The sequence below is a fragment of the Gorilla gorilla genome, chromosome 16 (assembly GCF_029281585.2).
Source record: "Gorilla gorilla gorilla isolate KB3781 chromosome 16, NHGRI_mGorGor1-v2.1_pri, whole genome shotgun sequence".
Lineage (NCBI taxonomy): Eukaryota > Metazoa > Chordata > Mammalia > Primates > Hominidae > Gorilla > Gorilla gorilla.
In genome coordinates, this window is record NC_073240.2 from 21,218,201 (window position 1) to 21,241,162 (window position 22,962).

Sequence of the window (22,962 nt, forward strand, 5' to 3'; positions counted from 1 at the left end):
TTCTCCCAATAATAATAGTGTGCAGGTTTGTTACATGGGTATATTGCATGAGGTTTGGGGTACAATTGATCCCATCACCCAGGTAGTAAGCATAGCACCCAGCACGTAGTTTTGTTTAAGTTTTTTGAGACAAGGTAGGTCTCTGTCCCCCAGGCTGGATTGCAATATTGCAATCACTGGTCACTGCAGTTTTGACCTCTTGGGCTCAGCCGATCCTCCCAGCTCAGCCTCCGGGGTAGCTGGGACTACAGTGGTGGGCCACCATACCCTGCTATTTTTTGTATTTTTTTGTAGAGACTGGGTTTCGCCCTGTTACCCAGGCTGGTCTCGAACTCCTGGACTCAAGCAATCCACCCACCTTGGCCTCCCAAAGTGCTGGGATTATAGGCGTGAGCCACTGTACCCAGCCCCCAGTAGGTAGTTTTGAGCTTTCACTCCTTCCCATCCTCTCCTCTCTGTTAGTTCCCTGTATCTATTGTTCCCATGTTTATGTCCATGTTTACCCAATGTTTAGCTTAGGATGATGATCTCCAGCTGCATCATGTTGCTGCAAAGGATATGATTTTGTTCTTTTTTATGGCTGCAGTGAACCTTTGGGTAAAGAAAATTTACAAAAATATCTCACATCAGTGTTTTTTTAATCAAAGTAAGTAGTAGTAATCCATAGTTCAGATCTACTTTGTAAGTGAGACACAAATAAAGACAGTAGTTACACATTATATAACATTACCTTGATGTGGCAAATTTTTCTTGTTTTGTTTTTGTTTTACATGAGTTAATTTGGATGAAACTTTCTTGAATTACTTACTTTTATAGCATTTACCTCCAGTGGGGTTGAGATGAGGAGCCTTCAATCCAACAAAGTTGTATACGTGCATTCATGGAGATGACACTTAGGTTATTTAATCAGGAAACACTCCTGCTTGTCCACATGTAGATGCTACACGTGGAGTTAGTCCTATTCTTTGGAAGTTGCACTATGTTGCCCACACTGGTCTTGAACTCCTGAGCTCCAGTGATCCTCCCACCTTGGCCTCCCAGAGTGCTGGGGTTATAGATGTGAGCCACTGTGCCCAGCCAGAAATGTGATTTTAATTCCATAATATATGTTACTGTGAATACAGTATGTGTTTATTCCATAAGTAGCAAATTGACTCCTTTAACAGTTTTAGTAGTTTTCCAGTTGTTTTGTCTTTAGTTTCCCAGGCAAATAATGCTATTGTCTTCAATCACGGTATTAATTAGTTCATCCCATTCTTCATATTGATCATTTTTTGGATATGAAATAATACAGACTACTGTAATAATAAAAAAGATGGAAAGCCTCACCAATTTGCATGTCATCCTTGTGCAGGGACCACGCTAATGTTCTCTGTATTGTTCCAATTTTAGTATATTTGCTGCCAAAGCGAGCACTCCATTTCTGTAAAGCTTAAAAAACAGACAAAACTAACAGATGGGAATGGAATCAGAATAATGGTTATCTTTGGTGGTGAGGACAAGGGAGATTGTAGGTGTGATGGTAATGTTCTCTGTCTTGATCTGGGTCATGATTTCATGGTTGTGTTCAGTTTATGAGAATCATTGAATAGTAGACTTAGGAAGTGTGCACTTCTTTGTACATGTATTATATACCTCAGTTAAAAACTTTTGCCTCTCACAAAATTTTAAAGAACATAATCTGCTTAGTTTGTCACCTTTTAGCTTTTGATGTAACTTTTCCACTACTTCTCTTCATATGTGAATACAAGTGTATGTATTCATATGTGAATACAAGTGAATACTAGTGTATTAAGTAATAAGCCACTTAACCTTTCTATTATGATATAAAACATACAGAAGAGTGCACAAATCAAATGTATAGCTTAATGAAATTTTTAAATTATTAAATTGGAGGTTTTTGGGGGTGCATTATACCCGGATCTTTGTTAGGAGGGAAGGAATTCATGGAGGGCTAAAAATTTTGGAGAGGACAAAGTTTTAAGGAGTCTCAATACCAAATCCTCATCTTGGCTCTGCCTTCACGTTACTGTTTCTTTGGGTAAGTCATTTAACTTATTTATAGTTCACTTTGTTATATATAAGAGGTATAATACTTAACCTTTCTTTTGCAAACTGAATTAGGTAGGTGCAATTCAGGTAAAATAATAGGAATATAGAGTAGTATTACTAGATAGGTCTTTATTTAGGCCATTGAATTTAGGCCACTTACCTTACAGAGCAGAACTGTGGTATACAAAGACTACACAGCTGGTGATTATTGGTGTCATTCATTTATGTTAGGTTGGTATTAAGACTTAGTTAACTATGCCAGGCATTACCCTGTGATTTATTATAAAACATGTATTAACTCATGTAATAGTCTAGGATTATTCCTAGAGGTAGGTAAAATTATCCCAATTTTACTGATGATACAATCGATGGAAAATTAGGTTAAATAACTTGCCTAGGTGGGTTGAGTTCTTGAGCCTGTGCTTTAAAAAAAATATTTTTTTTGAGAAAGGTCCCACTCTATCACCCAGAGTGGAGTGAGTGGCGTGATCTTGGCTCACTGCAGCCTCTGTCTCTAAGGCTCAAGCCATCCTCCTGCCTCATCCCCTGAAGTAGCTGGGACTACAGGTATGGGCCATGTTTTAATGTATTTTATAGAGACGGGGTTTTGCCACATTTCCCAGACTGGTCTCAAACTGCTGGACTCAAGCGATCTGCCTTGGCCTCCCAAAATGCTAGGATTACAGGTGTGAGCCACTGCATCCAGCCTAAGCCTGTGCTCTTTTTTTGTTATACTGCCTAGTTATGTGAAAATACTTAAAGACTTTTAGGCAAATGTTAAGATTTTATACTAATCTGTTAGAGAGTTTTTGAAGTAAAAATTTTGGTATTTTGAACCAAAATTAGGAGAAGAGTCTCATTGTTTTGACCATCATGATTCTGGAAAAGATGGATGTTAATATTTATTACTTGGGCTTTATTCCCTTCTTAACAAAGCTAATTTTCTCCTAAAATGACTTGGTTGCAAGCACTAGGTAGTTTTCTTTAAGAATATATGTATATTTTAATCTTAAAGGATTTTGTGACTAATTTACAAATATTGTTTAATTTTTAGGCAAAATGTTAATGGAAGGGAGTTTTCAAACTTGGAGGCAGATCAGACCAAGGTTTAGTGTTCTTGCTTCAGTGGTTTAAGCAGCATCTATTTCGTCTTAGTATAAGAGTAATAATTATTATTCTATCTTATGTATGGTTGAAAATTATCTTTATTAAGGTATATTTGAATATGGTTCTGTAAGATTGGGAAACACATCTAGTTGTGCAACCACCATGATGATCAAGATATAGAGTAGTTTCTCAAAAAATTTCCTCATGACCCTTTCCATAGTCAGCCCATTTCCTTACCTCTAGTCTCTGGCCACCACTGATCTGTTTTTTTCTCTGTCTTGTCTTTTTTTTTTTTCTTTTCAGAATTCCATGTAAACAAAATCACGCAGTATTTAGCCTTTTTGTTTTAATTTTTGTTTGTTTAATAGAAATGGGAGGTCTTGTTATATTGCCTATGCTGGCCTCAAGCTCCTGGTCTCAAGGGATCCCCCTGCTTGACTCAGTATGTGGCTTCTTGAGACGGACGTCTTTTATTTAACCTAATGTATTTTGAGATTCATCCATGTTTTTATGTATCAGTAATTACTTTCTGTTGCTTAGTAGCATTCCATTGTATGGATGTACAACAGGTTCTGTATTCATTCCCCAGTTCATTTGGGTTGTTTCCAGTTTTTGGTAATTACGAATAAAACTGCCATAAAAGCATTCATGCATACATACATACACACATGTGCCCTCGTATTTTCTTATGGTTTAAAAAGATATGGTGCCTAGAACTTTCATAACTTTACTACAGAACCTGAGAAAGCTGATGATTTTCACAGAACATTGTAAGTTGCTTAGTAAACTTCATCCCCCAAAAAGCCCACTCTGGAATGAGAATAATCTGTTTGTATAAATAATCTTGTGGTATAAACTGTAAGTCATTAGAATTTTTTAAATTAAAGAAGTACATACACATATTTATTTAATGGGTAAATTTATATATAAAACTCCTTAGTGCATAGTTTTATATTTTATGTTTTTAGTAGCTTTTAAATCGTGAATTATTGACTTTTTTGTTCCTCTAAGTAGTAGAATGGTTATATAATTGGTTATGAAAGTTTGTTTTTTTTTGGACAGGGTCTGGCTATGTCATCCAGGCTGGAGTGCAGTGGCGTGATCTCGGCTCACTGTAACCTCTGCCTTCTGGGCTTAAGCTATCCTCAACTTCAGCCTCCTGAGTAGGTGGGACTACAGGCATGTGCCACCACACCTGGCTAATTTTTGTAAACACGGGGTTTTGTCTTGTTGCCCAGGCTGGTCTCAAACTCCTGAGCTCAAATTATCAGCCCACTTCAGTCTCCCAAAAGGCTGGGATTACAGGTGTGAGCCACCATGCCCACCCAAAAACTCTTACTTATAAATTTGAGATGAAAAATACACAGAACATGATTAATAGCAGATTAAACATTGCCAAATACAAGACATAGCAATAAAAATTATCCAAAAGGAAATAGAGTAAAAGGATTTTAAGAAACTAAACTGTAGAACACCTTCAAGCAGCCAATAGTACATGTAATTTGAGCCCTAGAAGGACTGAAAAGAGGAGGGACAGAAAAAATAATACCAAAAAATGGCCAAAATGTTTTCAAATTTGATATAAACTATAAATCTCTTATCCAAGAAACTCAGTAAAGCCCACCTATAAGAAATATGAAGAACTCCACAAAGGTTCATAGTAATCAAAGTATTGAACCCTAGTGATACAGACATAGAGGGATGGGACACACCATACATAAAGATTAACAAAGGATGCTGCCAGAGTTCTCATCACAGATACCAGAATCTGGGAGGATGTAGGAAAAATATTTTAAATTCTAAAAGAGGACATACTGTTAACTCTGAATTCTGTAACCAGTGTAAATAACTTTCCAAAATGAAGGGGAAATACAGATATATCCAGGCAGAAAAAAACTGTAAGAATGTATCACCAGCAGACCTGCTGTACAGGAAATAAAATAGGAACTCCTCAGGCAGAAGAAAGATGATATCAGATGGAAATATTGATCTGTAATAAAGGATGAAGAGCTCTGGAAAGTAACTGTATAGGAAGATGTATAAGACTCCTCCATTAAAAAATCTTGAAATAATAATTGAATTTTATACAAAAATAACAACAGTGTTTTGTGTAGTTTGTAATTTATGTGTAAGTGAAATGCAGGACAATAGCCAAAGGCCAGGAAAGGAAAAATGAAAGCATGTTACTGGAAGGTTCTTACACCACACGTGAAGTAAGATAACATGTGAAAGTAGGCTGCAGTAACTTAGAGTTGTAAAGCAACCACTGAAATAACAAAACAAAAAGTTTTGTTATCATATAAGCCAACAAAGAAGATGAGATGGAATAACAACAACAACAACAAAATCCAAAACAGGGCACTAAACAGGAAAGGGGAGCAAAGAACAGATGGATTGAGTAAAAGATGAATAACAAGATCACAGGTGTAACATAACCATTTCAAAAATCTTGTTAAATGTTCTGAGCATCCCAATTAAAAGGTAGAGATTGTCAGCTTTGATGAAAAAAATGAAGACCCAAGTACATGCTGCCTGTAAGAAAGACATTTTAAATGTAAAGATACAAACATATTAAAAGTAAAAGATTGAAAAAGAGTTACCATGAGTCAAATGAAAGCTGGAGTGGCTATATTCATATCAGATAAAGTAGACATCAGATAAAAGAATATTATCAGGGATGAAGAATGTCATTTTATAAGGAGAACAGGGTCCGCTTCTCAGGAGGACATGATAATTCTAAGAATAACAGGCACTACATATGTCATCACAGAGCTTCAACACAAATGAAACAAACACCAATAGAACTCAAAAGAGAAATAGACAGTTCCACAATTATAGTTGGGGATTACAATACTCACTATCAATAATTACTAGAACAAGTAGAAAAAAAATCAGTGAAGATACAGCAGACTTAAAAAAATAAAACTATCAAATAACTTGATTTTATTGATATTTATAAATCAGTCCACCTGAAAGTCACATAATATAAACTCTTCTCAAGCAAACACAGAATACTTATCAAGATAGAATACATTCTGTGCCAGAAAGCAAGTCTCATAATATTTGGAGTGATTTAAGTCATATGAAGTATGTTCTTGGACCACATTGGAAATAAATTAGAAGTTAATGATAATAACTTTTCTGGAAAAACATCAAGTATTAGGATGATAAATTACACATGTCTACATATTGCAAAGGCTAAAGAAGATTTCAAAAGAGAAATCAATGCATTTTCAGCTAAGTGAGAGTGAAAACAATATTTCAAAATGTGTGGAATGCTGATAAGGCAACATTTATGTGTAAAATTATGGGATTAAACACTATAGTAGAAAAGAGAATAGATTTTAGATTAATTAGCTACCCCAGCTTCTGCCTTAATAATTAGAAAAACAAGAGCAAATTAAACACAAAAAACAATTTTGGAAATACTAGAGATCAGAGTGAACATCAATAAAACAAAAAAAAATAGAGAAAAATCTATGAAACCAAATATTTATAAACTTCCAGCAGGCTGATCATCAAAACGAAAAAGAGACAAATTCCTAATATCAGGTATGAAAGAAACTATATCAGCACAGATTTTGTAAAAAATTAAAAATGGAGTAAGGGAATACTGTGTACAGCATTACCCAATAAATTCTGTAACTGAGATGAAATGACAATTTTTTTGAAAGATACAAATTGCTATAGCTCACTCAAGAAAGAATCAGATAATTGAATAACTCTATATTTATTGAAGTAATTGAATTTTAATTAAATGCTCATCCTACAAAGGAAACTCTAACTCCAGATTGCCTCTCTGAAGTTTTTTGTTCAAACCTCTAAGGAAGAAATATTACCAATTCTACTTAAACTCTTTCAGAAAATTGAAGAGTAGGAACCAGTTACCAACTTATTTTATAAGGCTAGTATCACCTTGATACCAAAGCTAGACTAAGATATTACAAAAAAACTATAAACAAATATTCTTTTTGAATTTAGATATAAAAGTTCTTTACAAAATGTTAGCAAATCAGTTCCAACAATACATAAAAATTATATTGTACCGTGGACAAATATAATGTATCTCAGAAAGGTTGGTTGGTTGAACATCCTCAAATCAATCAATGTATTGCACCATATTAATAAATGATCATGTCAATAGATGCAGTAAACACATTTGATGAAGTCATATATTTACATTTGGAACATTTAGAAGGGAGCTTCCACGTCCTGATAAAAGGCATCTGTGAAAAATCCTACAGCTAACATCATTGTTAGTAACAAAACACTCAATGCTTTCTCGTTTGTCTTATCAGGAACAAGATGGGATGTTTGCTCTCACCACGCTTACATTTAACATTGTTGTGGAAATCCTAGCCAGACAAGAAGCTGAGATAGAATATGTCCAGGATAGAAAGAAAGAAGCAAAACTGCACATAGACAAAATGAACATCTATGTAGAAAATTCAATATAAAATACAAAAAAAGCTATTAGAACTAATAAATGAGTTTAGCAAGGTTGCAGGATACATGAACAATATACAAAAACCAATTGCATTTTATACTAGCAATGAATAACCAGAAATTGGAATTTTAAAAGCAATGCCATTTAAAGTAGCATCAAAATATATTAAACTCTTAGGAATAAATCTGACAAAAGATGTGCATGACCTGTACACTGAAAACTGTGGAATACTGAGAAACATTAAAGATAACCCAAATACATGGAGAGATACACTGTCTTCATGCGCTGGAAACCAATATTTAAAACATAAATGTTCCCCAAATTGATAGATAGTTTCAACACAATCCTAGTCAAAATTCTAGCAGGATTTTAATATTTTTTGGTAGATATTGACAGCTGATTCTGAAATTCATAAGAAAATGCAAACGATCTAGAAGAGCCAAAATAACTGAAAAAAGAACAAATTTGATCAATTAACTTTACCTGATTTCAACAATAAAACTATAATATATATGATATGAAATTCAGAACTGTATATACAGATACAAAAATATTTTGTGTATATCCGTCTCTATATCTATGTGTCTGTTTATACATTTGCTGATATATATTGCAGGATCCTCTATTCTGTTGCTTTAATATATACAGTATTTCCAACAAGCTGCAAAAGCTGTCAACAAATTGTGCTAGAACCTCAGATAACCATATGCAAAAGAATGAACTTTTATCTATATTTCTTAGCATATATGAGAGTTAATTCAAAATAGGTCATGTAACTAAATGTAAACCTAAAACTAGGAAGTGCCTAAAAGTAAACAATGAAGAAAATCTTTCTGATTTTGGATAAGGCAAACAATTCTTTGATACAACATCAAAGCACAATGTATAAAACTTTTAAAAATGTGATAAAAGTTTGGGGCCAGCCACGTTGATTCATGCCTGTAATCCCCGCACTTTGGAAGGCAGAAGCAGGTGGATCACAAGGTCAAGAGATTGAGACCGTCCTGACCAACATGGTGAAACCCCTTCTCTACTAAAAATACTAAAATTAGCTGGGCGTGCTGGCTATACGAGCTGGGACCTGTAGTCCCAGCTACTCGGGAGGCTGAGGCAGGAGAATCGCTCGAACCTGGGAGGCGGAGGTTGCAATGAGCCGAGATCGCACCGCTGCACTCCAGCCTGGCGACAGAGTGAGACTCTGTCTCAAAATAAAAATAAAAATAAAAAATTGATAAAATTAAAAATTTCTGTTCTTTGAAATTTACTGCTAAGAGAAGTAAACAAGCCACAGACTTGGAGAAAATATTTGCAAATCAGATATGACAAAAAAACCTTGTATCCAGAATGTATGAAGAATTTTTAAAACTCAATAATAAGAAAATAAATAACCTAAATTTTATTTTTTTTCAGATGGAGTCTTGCTCTGCTGCCTAGGCTGGTGTGCAATGGCACAATCTCGGCTCACTGTGACCTCAGCTTCCCAGATTCAAGCGATTCTCCCCCATCAGCCTCCCAATTCCCCATCCCCACCCCTGCGAGTAGCTGGGATTACAGGCACCCGCCGTCATGCCTGGCTAATTTTTGTATTTTTGTAGAGACGAGGTTTCACCATGTTGGCCAGGCTACTCTTGAACTGACCTCAGGTGATCCACCCACCTTCACCTCCCAAGTGGTGAAATAACAGGTGTGAGCCACCGCTCCCCAACTCAACCCAAATTTTTAAAATGGGCGGAGTATTTGAACAGGTTCCTCAACAAAGAAGATACATGTGGCAAATAAGCCCACAAATGAATGCTCCACACCACTAGTAATTAAGGGAATTCAATTACTACTTACTGGAGGCTAAGGGACCAGTTAGGGGGTTACGGGAGAAATTGTGAATTAAAATTATGTATGATAGTAGCGGTGGGGATGGAGAGGAGAGGATATGAGGAATATTGAGGAGATAAAATTGCAAAAGCTTCACACTTGGTTGGAAGTGGAAGCTGACGTGTAAGAGAATCAGCAATGATTCTCAAGTTTCCAACTTGAGCAAAGGAGCGGAGGCCACTGATAGACTCTGAGGTCATAAAACACAAGGTGGAGCAGATCTAGGCGGGTATGGAGGAAGAGATGTGACCATTGAAGTATTTTCTTTGTTGTTGTGTTGTTGGAATATTTCAAGTCAAATCCCTGACATCATGTTGTTCCATCTCTACACACTTGAACATGTATCACTAAAAGTAGGGACACTTTCTCCCATAATCACATTGCTGTGATCGCTCCTGAAGATGTGCTCAATGATTCTGATTATCATCCCATACATAGTCCACAGTCATACATACTTGATTATCACAAGTATTTCTCTTTTTGCAGTCTCTTTATTGGAATCAGAATCCTGACAAGGTCCACCCTGCACACCACTTTCTCACAAAGGTCCTCTCATCCTGAGCAGTCCTCCCTGCCACTGATTTGTTGTCCTTCATAATGTCCCACAATCTGCACCTGTCTTTGTTCTCCCTCATGATACTGCTTCACTTCTATGCCCTGAATTTCCTATAATGGGGAAGGAGCTCTAAAGCCTGGTTGTAGGAACACTTCATGAACAGTACTGTGCATGGCACACAATCTCTAGCCATCCCACTTGTCACGCGAAAATCGATGACTCGCTTCTGGTAGTGTCAGCCTGACTCTTTGGACATGCTGAGTAAGCAGAGTGAGAAAGGAAGAGGGCTTCGACCGGAGGAAGAGGAGCAGAGAAAACAGGGAAGGAGAATTCAGGGAAGTGGGGAAAATCGAGGGAGCAGCAGCGTGGGGGCTGAAGAAAGAAGGGTCAGGTGTCGCTGGGCAGCCAAGAAGAGACAAACAGGTCAGATGGTTTTCACAATTGATGGCTGATAACTTGTGTGAGAGCAGCTTTAATGGAGTGATTAAGGTGTAAGTCAGATTGCCCTGGATGGAGGTGTGAATAGGGGTGGGAAGTGGAGGGCAAAGAATATCAGTAACAATTTCAGGAATTTGGCTGTAAGACAAGGGAAAGAGATGGGAGACGTGAGCATAGGAAGAGGGATGTTGAAAAAAGAGGTTGTGTTTATTCTGTGGCTCTTTTGATGGGAGACACATTCATGCTGGGAGGTTGAATATTTAGGAACCATAAGGAACTATTATTCGCAAAGAAAGTTCCAAAAACATTCCTGGTTGGAAGGTTTCACTGTTTTGTTCACTAATTTCATATATTTTTCTGACTCTCTACGATTGCTTTTTGTTGTGAGCTCAACTGGTCTAGGAGACACAGATTTTGAAACGTGATGGAATTATTCAATAAAGCTGGTGTTAGATGCAGGTGTTAGAATGCATTTTTGTCAGACTTGGGCCATATGAATTGAAGTTACTCTATCATCTGACTGATGGGCATCACTTGTTTTAGTCTATTTATTTGAACTGTATATATTCCAAAAATTTTTTGATGTAGCTGCTATATGATAAGAATATTGTAATGGGATTCTCCTGGGTTTCTAATCCAAAGTTTGTTTTCTTTAGAAAAATAAATTTGCACTTAGCAGATAAAATTAATCATGAATACTATATAAAGCCATTTGTTAGACATTTTTGAAATGATAAAATTTTAGAAATGGAGGTTACTGATTGCCAGGGGTTAGGAAAGCGGGAGGAGGTGAGAGGGAGGGGGTGTGATTATAAAAGGGCTGTTGAGGGACCCACCGTGGTGCTGGAGCCATTCAGTATACTGACTAGTGGTGGATACATGAACTCACACAGGTGGTAGAATTATACAGACATTAATACACATACAGTGAAAGTAAAACTAGGAAAATCTGCCTAAGGTAAGTAGATGGAGTTACTGTCAATGTCCTTGTTTTGCAAAACATCACCATTGTGAAATCCTATTGAGAATCTGAAACACAGCCTTGGCTATATGCTTTTTTCTTTTTTTACCCTGTAAAAATGTTCCTTTTACCCTGTAAAGTGTTCCTTTTTATACTGGTAAGTATAAAAGGAACAAATTATACTGGTAACTAAAAATTACTGATAAAGTAATTACTGATAAACAAAGTAACTTTAAACTGAATATGGGAAATAACTGCTGTGCTGTATGGTATAAATAAATAATATATTTATTTATAACAATACTACTTTATATAATGGAACTAGATGTCACAAATGGCTCTAGTACTAGTAATGCAATTAATCAATATAATGTTTTGTAGGGTTTTTTTTTTTATACTCTTTGTTAAGCCTCCAAATTAGCAAGTACCCATTACAGTAAATGTACAATGGATTATTTCTGTTTCCGCGATTCAGTCATTAACTCATTAGTTGCATAATCTTAAGGTCAAATTATCTTGTTGAAGGGGACAGTCTGGATCCATTCCATGGAGCTCACATCAAAAACGTCTACTGCATTTTCACTGTGCACTGAGAGGCACGGGGCATCGTAACCTGGGAGGAGCAAAGATGGTAACAGCAAACATGGGCTCCATGATACCTTTTTCAGTGAATTTTTGATGAGATAATTATAGATTCACATGTAGTTGTAAAAATAATACAGAGAGATCCCTTGTACACTCTGCCCAGATTCAATTCACAACAAAATAAAACTTTAGTGTCTGGATTACAAATAATTTAAAACATAGCTAAAAATGTAGAAGTAAAAACCTGCCATTTTGCTAAGACCAGACCATCAAATATTTAAGAGCATTTAACTTCCAGGACTTGTGGAGTATGCATGACATGAGCCACCAAAAAGAAGTTTTTAAAGGAAGAGTTAAAATAGGTGAAATTTTTTTCTACCTTCATCAGTATAAGCAGTGGAAAACACTTTTGAAAGGGCTGTCCCACCACATAAAACGTTACATTTGTGCTTTTCCAGCATTCTTTTTTTTTGTTTGGTTGTATGTTTTTATTTTTTATTATACTTTAAGTTTTAGGGTACATGTGCACAACATGCAGGTTTGTTACATGTGTATACATGTGCCATGTTGGTGTGCTGCACCCATTAACTCATCATTTAACATTAGGTATATCTCCTAATGCTATCCCTCCCCCCTCCCCCCTCCCCCCACCCCACAACAGGCCCCAGTGTGTGATGTTCCCCTTCCTGTGTCCATGTGTTCTCATTGTTCAGTTCCCACCTATGAGTGAGAACATGCGGTGTTTGGTTTTGTGTCCTTTCGATAGTTTGCTGAGAATGATGGTTTCCAGCTTCATCCATGTCCCTGCAAGGGACATGAACTCATCATTTTTTATGGCTGCATAGTATTCCATGGTGTATATGTGCCACATTTTCTTAATCCAGTTTATCATTGTTGGACATTTGGGTTAGTTCCAAGTCTTTGCTACTGTGAATAGTGCCGCAATAAACATACGTGTGCATGTGTCTTTATAGCAGCATGATTTATAATCCTTTGGGTACATACCCAGTAATGGGATGGCTGTGTCAAGTGGTATTTCTAGTTCTAGATCCCTGAGGAATCGCCACACTGACTTCCACAATGGTTGAACTAGTTTACAGTCCCTCCAACAGTGTAAAAGTGTTCCTATTTCTCCACATCCTCTCTAGCACTTGTTGTTTCCTGACTTTTTAATGATCACCATTCTAACTGGTGTGAGATGGTATCTCACTGTGGTTTTGATTTGCATTTCTCTGATGACCAATGATGATGAGCATTTTTTCATGTGTCTTCTGACTGCATAAATGTCTTCTTTTGAGAAGTGTCTGTTCATGTCCTTCACCCACTTTTTGATGGGATTGTTTTTTTCTTGTAAATTTGTTTGAGTTCATTATAGATTCTGGGTATTAGCCCTTTGTCAGATGAGTACATTGCAAAAATTTTTTCCCATTCTGTAGGTTGCCTCTTCACTCTGATGGTAGTTTCTTTTGCTGTGCAGAAGGTCTTTAGTTTAGTTAGATCCCATTTGTCAATTTTGGCTTTTGTTGCTATTGCTTTTGGTGTTTTAGACATGCAGTCCTTGCCCATGCCTATGTCCTGAATGGTATTGCCTAGGTTTTCTTCTAGGGTTTTTATGGTTTTAGGTCTAACCTTTAAGTCTTTAATCCATCTTGAATTAATTTTTTATAAGGTGTAAGGAAGGGATCCAGTTTCAGCTTTCTACATATGGCTAGCCAGTTTTCCCAGCACCATTTATTAAATAGGGAATCCTTTCCCCATTTCTTGTTTTTGTCAGGTTTGTCAAAGATCCGATGGTTGTAGATGTGTGGTATTATTTCTGAGGGCTCTGTTCTGTTCCATTGGTCTATATCTCTGTTTTGGTATCAGGCGCCTCCGCAACCTCCCAGGAGCTCTGAGCGAGGCGCCTCACTGGGGTGGGGAACTTGCCTCACCTGGGGCCATTTCATAATTCTGAATCATGTGTGATAACGGAGAACTGGAAGACAAGCCTCCAGCACCTCCCGTGCGAATGAGCAGCACCATCTTTAGCACTGGAGGCAAAGACCCTTTGTCAGCCAATCACAGTTTGAAACCTTTGCCTTCTGTTCCAGAGGAGAAAAAGCCCAGGCATAAAATCATCTCCATATTCTCAGGCACAGAGAAAGGAAGTAAAAAGAAAGAAAAGGAATGGCCAGAAATTTCTCCTCCATCTGATTTTGAACACACCATCCATGTTGGCTTTGATGCTGTTACTGGAGAATTCACTGGCATGCCAGAACAGTGGGCTCGATTACTACAGACCTCAAATATCACCAAACTAGAGCAAAAGAAGAATCTTCAGGCTGTGCTGGATGTCTTAAAGTTCTACGACTCCAACACAGTGAAGTAGAAGTATCCGAGTTTCACTCCTCCTGAGAAAGATGGCTTCCCTTCTGGAACACCAGCACTGAATGCCGAGGGAACAGAAGCACCCGCAGTAGTGACAGAGGAGGAGGATGATGATGAAGAGACTGGCCCTCCCATTATTGCCCCACCACCGGATCATATGAAATCAATTTACACACGGTCTGTAATTGACCCTGTTCCTGCACCAGTTGGTGATTCAAATGTTGATGGTGGTGCCAAGTCTTTAGACAAACAGAAAAAGAAGACTAAGATGACAGATGAAGAGATTATGGAGAAATTAAGAACTATTGTGAGCATAGGTGACCCTAAGAAAAAAATATACAAGATATGAAAAAATTGGACAAGGGGCTTCTGGTACAGTTTTCACTGCTACTGACGTTGCACTGGGACAGAAGGTTGCTATCAAATGAATTAATTTACAGAAACAGCCAAAGAAGGAATTTATCATTAATGAGATTCTGGTAATGAAAGATTTAAAAAATCCCAACATAGTTAACTTCTTGGACAGTTACCTGGTAGGAGATGAATTGTTTGTGGTCATGGAATACCTTGCTAGGGGGTCACACACTGATGTGGTAACAGAAACCTGCATGGATGAAGCACAGATTGCCGCTGTATGCAGAGAGAGTTTACAGGCATTGGAGTTTTTACATGCTAATCAAGTGATCCACAGAGACATCAAAAGTGACAGTGTACTTTTGGGAATGGAAGGATCGGTTAAGCTCACTGACTTTGGTTTCTGTGCCCAGATCACCCCTGAGCAGAGCAAACGCAGTACCGTGGTCAGAATGCCATACTGGATGGCACCAGAAGTGGTTACACACAGAAGGCTTATGGCCCTAAAGTCAATGTATGGTCTCTGGGTATCATGGCTACTGAGATGGTAGAAGGAGAGCCTCCATACCTCAGTGAAAATCCCTTGAGGGCCTTGTGCCTAATAGCAACTAATGGAATCCCAGAACTTCAGAATCCAGAGAAACTTTCCCCAATATTTCGGGATTTCTTAAATCGATGTTTGGAAACAGATGTGGAAAAAAGGGGTTCAGCCAAAGAATTATTACAGCATCTTTTCCTGAAAGTAGCCAAACTGTTATCTAGCTTGACACCACTGATCATGGCAGCTAAAGAAGCAATGAAGAGTAACCGTTAACATCACTGCTGTGGCCTCATATTCTTTTTTCCATTTTCTACAAGAAGCCTTTTAGTATATGAAAATTATTACTCTTTTGGGGGTTTAAAGAAATGGTCTGCATAACCTGAATGAAAGAAGCAAATGACTATTCTCTGAAGACAACCAAGAGAAAATTGCAAAAAGAAAAGTATGACTTTTATATGAACCCCTTCTTTAGGGTCCAAAAGGAATTGTGGACTGAATCACTAGCCTTAGGTCTTTCAGCAGACCGCCTATCAGGGCCATTTATCATATGTGAGATTTGCGTTTTACTTTGCTGACTTTGTTGTAATAGATCCCATTCATTGTCCCCTTTGGGGTATTTCCAATACTTGAATGGCAGATTGGAGTTTTTCAGAGTATTTGTTTCATCTGCTAGTCTTTGTCTCCTTCATAGCTTTCCTTTTCCTGGACTTGCTCCTTTTGAGTTGCTTTTGAGTTTCTCATGCCTAGGTAAGTGTAATAGAAATTATGTAGCTCCTTATGTTGGCAAACATAAGGCTGTGTTATGTCACAGCAGCATTATTCAGAATAATTAAAAAGTAGAAGCAACCCAGGTATCCATCAGTGAATTCAGATTAAAAAATTCTGCAGGCAATCAAACTTTTATTCAAGTGAGAGGAAATCAGAAAATGCAAGTATCCATTTACCACTCATGGGGGAAATAATTCTCTGATACTTGAGAAAATACCACAGCTGACTAAAAGAATAAATAAAACTGTTACATCTCAAGAGGTAATATGATATTAAAAATTGATTATGTGTACTGCACCCATTAAAATTCACATTAATAAATAATTACTAGTTTTTAACATCAATATGTTATGTAATTCTTGTATCAAATATATTTCTTGGGAAAGAAAATGAACAAAATAAAAAGTAATATTTTTAATACCAGGAATTTGACCTAAAACACTAATTAATTAATACATGTTGAGGAGGAGTAGAGAAGAGGAAAGTAAAAGTGTGATAAGTCTTTTATATAGGAGAACCAGTAATAGTCTTCCATTCTTATAATGGGTTGAAAATTACATATATATGCTAATCTCTGTGTATATGTATATTTTTATATACATATAATGTGCATATGTGAATATATGTATATATAACTGTAGAACAAAAATGTGCACTCTACAAATGGGAATATAGAATAAAATTTGTAGAAAAAATAACTAACAGGAAGAAAGAAGAGCTACAATGACATATAATGTATAGGGAAGAAGAAAACAGTAAGTATAAACCACAAAGAATAAAATAAAATGGCAAAATAAGACTATACCTGACTTAGCATAGTGAATATAAATGGCTTAAAAGATAACAATAAAAGGCAAATAAAATCAGATTATATCAAAAGGTAAAAATTTAAATTTACTGATTATAAGAAGCACATGTATAAACAAATTGACAAAGAAATGTTGAAAATAAAGGGATTCAAAAGTTTCCCTGGTCAAAAGGAACATAGAAAAGTTAGAGGAATAGACAGGTAGAAATATTAGAATCAGACACAGCATCATGTATCATGGCAAAAAATATGAAATGGATAAAATGATTATTATACACCTGTAAAAGTTACAATGCGCAGTGCAAACATAAGCATCACAAACAATCCATACACTGAGGAAATACATAAAATAAAAACTGTTAGGAAGGAAAGGAAACTTTACATAAAACTTTAACATAACTGTAACATACATCTAGGAGATAAAACAGAATTTCCGGAATGACAAAATATCTTTAATAGGCATGACTAAGCTTTACACTATACAGAGAATATGGCTTTTTCTGTAACATCCACAGAACAAACAGTACAATTCACTATAATGGTTTTAATAAAGTGTGAGTATTTTGACTCATCCACCCCAAAAGGGCGTATTCTTTCTACACTAATTGTATAGCCCAGGATGTTAGGAATTAACCAATATTCTTTAGTCCTTGAAAGATCTTAACCTTGAAAACACTCAGAGACAACATACAAATAAAACCCACACCAGCCTTTCTGTGTGCTTTATCTGACTGTAGTAGGCTGAATAAAGGCCTCCAAAGATGTCCCCATTCTAAGCCCTGGAACCTGTGAATGTTACTTTACATAGCAAAAGGGACTATGCAGATGTGACTAAGAATCTTGAGACAGGGAGATTTTCCTGGGGATTATCCAGGTGGGCCCTAAATGCAATTTCAAGTCTCTTTATAAGAGGGATTGAGAAGGAAACTTCACCAAAGAACAGGAAAAAATCAGTGTGACCATAGAAGCAGAGATTGAAGTGATGTGGTCACAAGGCAAGGAATGCTGGCAGCCACCAGACACCGGAAGAGGTCAGGAACAGATTCTCCCCCGGAACCTCCAGAGGGGAGACAGCCCTGCTGTCACCTTGATTTTAGGCCAGTGATGTTGATTTCAGACTCTGGCCTCTGGAACTGTGAGTAAATAAATGTGTGTTGTTTTATCCACTAAATGTCTGTTTTAAGCCACCTACCACAGGAAAGTGATACTCTAACCTCCAGCTAGTTTCTCTCTCTGGGACTCTCCCTGTATCAGCAATGGTACTATCACTTTCCTTGTCACCCAATCACCATGAACTTCTCCCCTCTCACACCCATACCCAAAGTAAGGGGTAGTGGGAATGGGTGGATTTTCATCCCACCTCTTTTTTTAATGAATAAATTAAATAAAAGAGTATCTCCACAAGTTTGCCTACCTATCATTTTAAAGTAAAACCACCGTAAGTTTGATTGTTAACCTCTCTGGTGAAATTGCTAGAAATAAAGAAAGTATCTTACCAACCTAAAGGAAATGGAGATAAAAGAGTTGGAGAAGAAGCAGGATGCCTAAGCCTCGTCTTTAAAAAAGAGGTTTTTTACATATCTTTCTCTTACCAAACTTTAGGTTGCTAATACATTTATCACTATAATTTTATTTTTAATTAACATTCCTGGTGAAAAATGGACACATTTGATAGATTCAGAGGCTGTAATAAAGTCATCTGTCCTAAGAACCAGGAAGCACACAGAGTGATGTAGTTCACTAAAGGTTTCCCCCACCTCGATTTACGTGGGCCTTAACTTTCAAGAGATTCAACATGGCAGCTTTAATAATAATAATAATAATAATAAAAGAGAATCTTGTGTGTCCTTCAATAGTTGACTGAAAGTGTGGCAGGCCAGGTCTCACTAACAGCTGAATAGGCAGGCCTCCATGACAACTGTTTCAGCACTGACTGAGTGGTTAAGATAAATATTAAAAACTGATGGGGCCAATGTCCTCATACAAAGGCTGGAATGTAACAGAGCCCACCAAGAGTTTTGCCTAGGTCTTCCCTGGGCCTTGAAGCATGACGAGATAACGAAGGAATTCCTAACAGGGCCCGTTTAGGATTAAGCACGTTTTATTGGGGGTCTAAAGGAACTCCCTAGACCTCCACAAACAAGCTTTATTAGGGACTAAAGGAACCTCCATGATTTAGCAGGAGACAAGATAAGGGTAATCACCCTGGCACCCGGACCCATTTAGATTAAGAAAATTTACTAAGGCTCCAGAGGAAGGTCTTCAGTACTCAGATTTTAGTTATAGGTTAGAAGTTGATTACTTGGCCGGACGGGGTGGCTCACACCTATAATCCCAACACTCTGGAAGGCCGAGGCAGGCGGATCACCTGAGGTCGGGAGTTTGAGACCAGCCTGACCAACATGGAGAAACCCCATCTCTACTAAAAATACAAAATTAGCCTGGCATGGTGGTGCACACCTGTAATCCCAGCTACTTGGAAGGCTGAGGCAAGAGAATCACTTGAACCCGGGAGGCAGAGGTTGCAGTGAGCCGAGATCATGCCATTGCACTCCAGCCTGGGCAACAAGAGCAAAACTCCGTCTCAAGAAAAAAAAAAAAAAAGAAGTTGATTACTTATGTCTTTAGATGAATGCACACTTACATACTTACACGTAGACATATTGCTTAGAAGGTGTATAAGCTCTGGAAAACTTTATAATTTTCAGTTGGTCTGGCAATATTTCCCAGCCTTCTCTCTGTACCTAGTTGTAGAAATAAACTCCCTTCTATCCAGTTCATCTGCATCTCGTTATTGGGCCATGAGAATAAGCATAAAACAAACCTTCCTTTGATGCTGGTATCTAAGCACCAAACAATAGATACCAGCATCAAAAGAAGGTTTGGATACAACCTTCTTTCGTTTTGTTTGGATACAAGGAGCTAGTTTGGGTCTGCTCCTTTAATGTATCTATGCTCATATTTTCCTTTCTCGATTATAAAATAAATTAGAGGTGAACACTGTGGTTAGCCATAGATTAACCAAGAAAGCAGAAATCATCTCAAATGTTCACAGCGGAAGGAATGGAAAGCAGAGGTGGGTCCATGAAGAGTGGAGAGGCTGAGAATTAAACAGCGGGCTCTAAAATAATCCTGGGAGATTGACGATAGCAGGAAGTCTTTATCATTCTCGGGCTGGAGAGACAAAAGGAAAACATGCAATTACTGGCACCAAGAGGACCACTCTGGGAGACTGGATCTCTGGTGGCCTCGATACAATGGGGGCTGGAGTCACAGAGAAGATAAAGCCACTGGAGAGGCCACCTTAGGCTGAAAACAGGAGGGAGTGTCTTGATAGCTCCCTCCCCCAAAAACCACTCCTCACCCTGCTCTCTAATTTTCCATGGTTGATACATTCCTGCTGCCTATTGACTCAATCCTTTCAGAAATTCTCTAGAGCCTGAAAAAGTCACCCTGCCTAGGATCAACTTCTTCCCCCCAGAACAAGGCAGAGCAGAAGGATGGATCTGAGTGCAAACAGGTCCAGGACCAGCACACCGTATGGTCAAGTGTTTTTATGGTGTTATATAATAGAATACATCATTGAATTCAACTGCTTCATTTTACAGAGAGGAGCTAGGGTCCAGAGAGATGAAACTGTTTACCTAAATGCACACACACAGCAAACTTTTAGGTCTGAACACACAGCATGCTTTTATTAGGATTGTATTAGTTATGACACTGCTTAAGCCCTATTATAAAGTTCTTGGGAGCTGAGTCATTTCATAGTCATCCCTAGTACCTGATACAGCATCTGGTGCTTAGAAAACTCTCAATAAAACATTTACTGAATTCATACAGATTGAAAGAGAAAACATAGCCTATCAACTGATCTAAGGTAGCTTTAGAAAATTTCCAGTCATATAAGAGTTACTGAGCAAAGACTGTCAAAACAAAGCAAAGTCTTTGTTAAACAAAGACTGTCAAAATTATGCCTCTTAAATGTTTCAAAAGGGAATCATACATTCTCACTGGCCTGTGACGGTTTAGATTTTCTATGATTCAGAACAAGAACAAAGATATGTTTCTTTTAACTCTCATACTAAACTGTTATTTGAAATAATAAAAAGGATGTCAGCAGTGAAAAGCTGTACAGGCTGTACAGAACAGATTGATACAAATAAAAAACGAATAAATATTTATGTGGCCGTGTGTGGGAGGCGTTGCCTGGAGTGTTTCCCCCACATCCCTGACTATGGAGTGAAAAAGGAAACTTAGGAAAAAATATACCCAAAGAGGGAGATTTAAATAGCACAGTGGGCAGTGGGGGAAGTGATGACTAATATTGCTGTTAGTAGTGGTTTAGGAACAAAAGAGACAAGTCAGCTGGAAACCTTCTGGTGTCTTCTGCTAGGGCTCCTTGCTAAAGCTGATGCTGGAAAGGAGGAAGGAAGGAAAGAAGGAAGGAAAAGAGGGAGAGAGGGAGCGAGGAAGGAAGGAAGGGAAGTCATTAGAATGTAAGCTGAACACCCATTTGGTGCTTTTGGCCAAACAATAATACACATGTTTGAAAGTTCATTTTGGTGGGAACCCAACTTAAGTAGAATTAATGAAATTGATACAGAACTTGAAATTCACTACCTAAAATTATTCATTAAAAATGCAACATGCATTGAATTAATGTAGCAGCACCTGAAGGAAGTCAAAGAAACTCCAGTTTGAATTTTGGGAGAAAAGAAAGTATCATTTAATTTGAAATAAATGAAGAGAACCTAAAAGAGCAAATGGCTAAATAAGTAGAAGAGGTTTTTTGCAACCTATAATTACTGGGGGATTTTTTTCAGGAAGCTTCAGGAAAGAAGCTCTGACCCTCAGATTAGTCATTCGTCACCCAATCACTGGCTGCTAAATTAGAGGCCAGAAAAAAGAGATCAGACATGTGCAAGAAGGAAGAAGAAGAAGGAAGAGGAGAAGGAGGAGGAGGGTGGGGGAGAGGGAAGAGGAAGGGAAAGAAGGGGAAGCAGCTGTCACTTTTTTGTTTCAGTGAAACTATACAGGGCAAAATCCCATTACAGCTTTCTGAGAAGTTATGTCTGGGACAGATCTGATGGTAGGCTTGAAACTTTGAACAGAGTCCAAGAAAAATCCCTTTTTTTTTTTTTTTTTGGTTTTGTAGAATTTAGAACTATTTTTCTAGGTGGCTGAAATAAAATAAAATTTTAAGTAGTTGAAATGTTAAGTAAATTGTTTTCAACAATTTGCAGATTTATGTCAGAATATATGTTATGGGATTCAGCAGATAAAATAATAATATTAAACATCAAAGTAAGAATAGTGTGAGAGATGAATAATTTAAGGCAATTTTAGTTGCATGAGGTTTTTTTCTTTTTCTTATGAATAAAAATATAATTTTATTACTCTGTAGAGAGGTGAGTAAACTAGGAGAAACTCGAGGGGAAATGCAAAACATAATAAAATAGAATACATTCGATTTTAAAAGAATGTCGGTATTTCATTTGAGTGCTGGCCAAAAGATAATGAAATTTCTTGGATGAAAAGCAGTTATCAGAATTTAAAATTTCAAAAACCTGTATTAGGAAGACACATCACTTATGTGGTATGTAGTATTCTTGTCAACAATATTTTGTCTAAATCTAATCATGATGAAACAATCAGAAAAATCCAAATTGAGAACAATCTGTAAAAGGAATGGTCTTTGTTTTGTTACATGTATACATATATGTAAATATATATCCCCAAAGCCGACCTTGAGAAGGAAATTCACTGAGCCATTCCTTACGAGTGTTCCCAGGAGAAACAGGAAAGTGAGAAGTCAAGTCGGTCCAAGAAGAATAAAGAGGACAAGCCCAGTTGCATATCAGCAATCTCACAGAGAGAACTGCCTCAGTCCCTCGAGGGTAAGTAGATGACCTCAGAGTTGTCCCGTCAGTTGCTGCTTCAGAGCCACACTTTCAGCTCATCCTTGCACTTCATGCAATCTGTGAGCCCCACAGGCAGAGCAGGTCCTAGCTGCCTGAGGTTATTCCCTATGAGAGAAGCAGATCTAGGTTCCCACAGCAGAGTCTCTGCTGTAACTAAACAGAAGGCTTCATTCATGGTTGGATTAAGG

General features: G+C 37.5%; 1 non-coding gene and 1 pseudogene across 1 annotated transcript; one reads left to right on the forward strand and one right to left on the reverse strand.

Annotated features, from left to right (window-relative positions):
* Window positions 1-1,309: 1,309 nt before the first annotated feature.
* Window positions 1,310-1,412, reverse strand: LOC115933073 (U6 spliceosomal RNA). The gene has a single exon (XR_004069101.1). It is a non-coding gene; the product is annotated as a U6 spliceosomal RNA (small nuclear RNA).
* A 12,481-nt stretch (window positions 1,413-13,893) lies between these two features.
* LOC115933072 (serine/threonine-protein kinase PAK 2-like) lies at window positions 13,894-17,312 on the forward strand (annotated as a pseudogene).
* The last annotated feature ends 5,650 nt before the right edge of the window (window positions 17,313-22,962 follow it).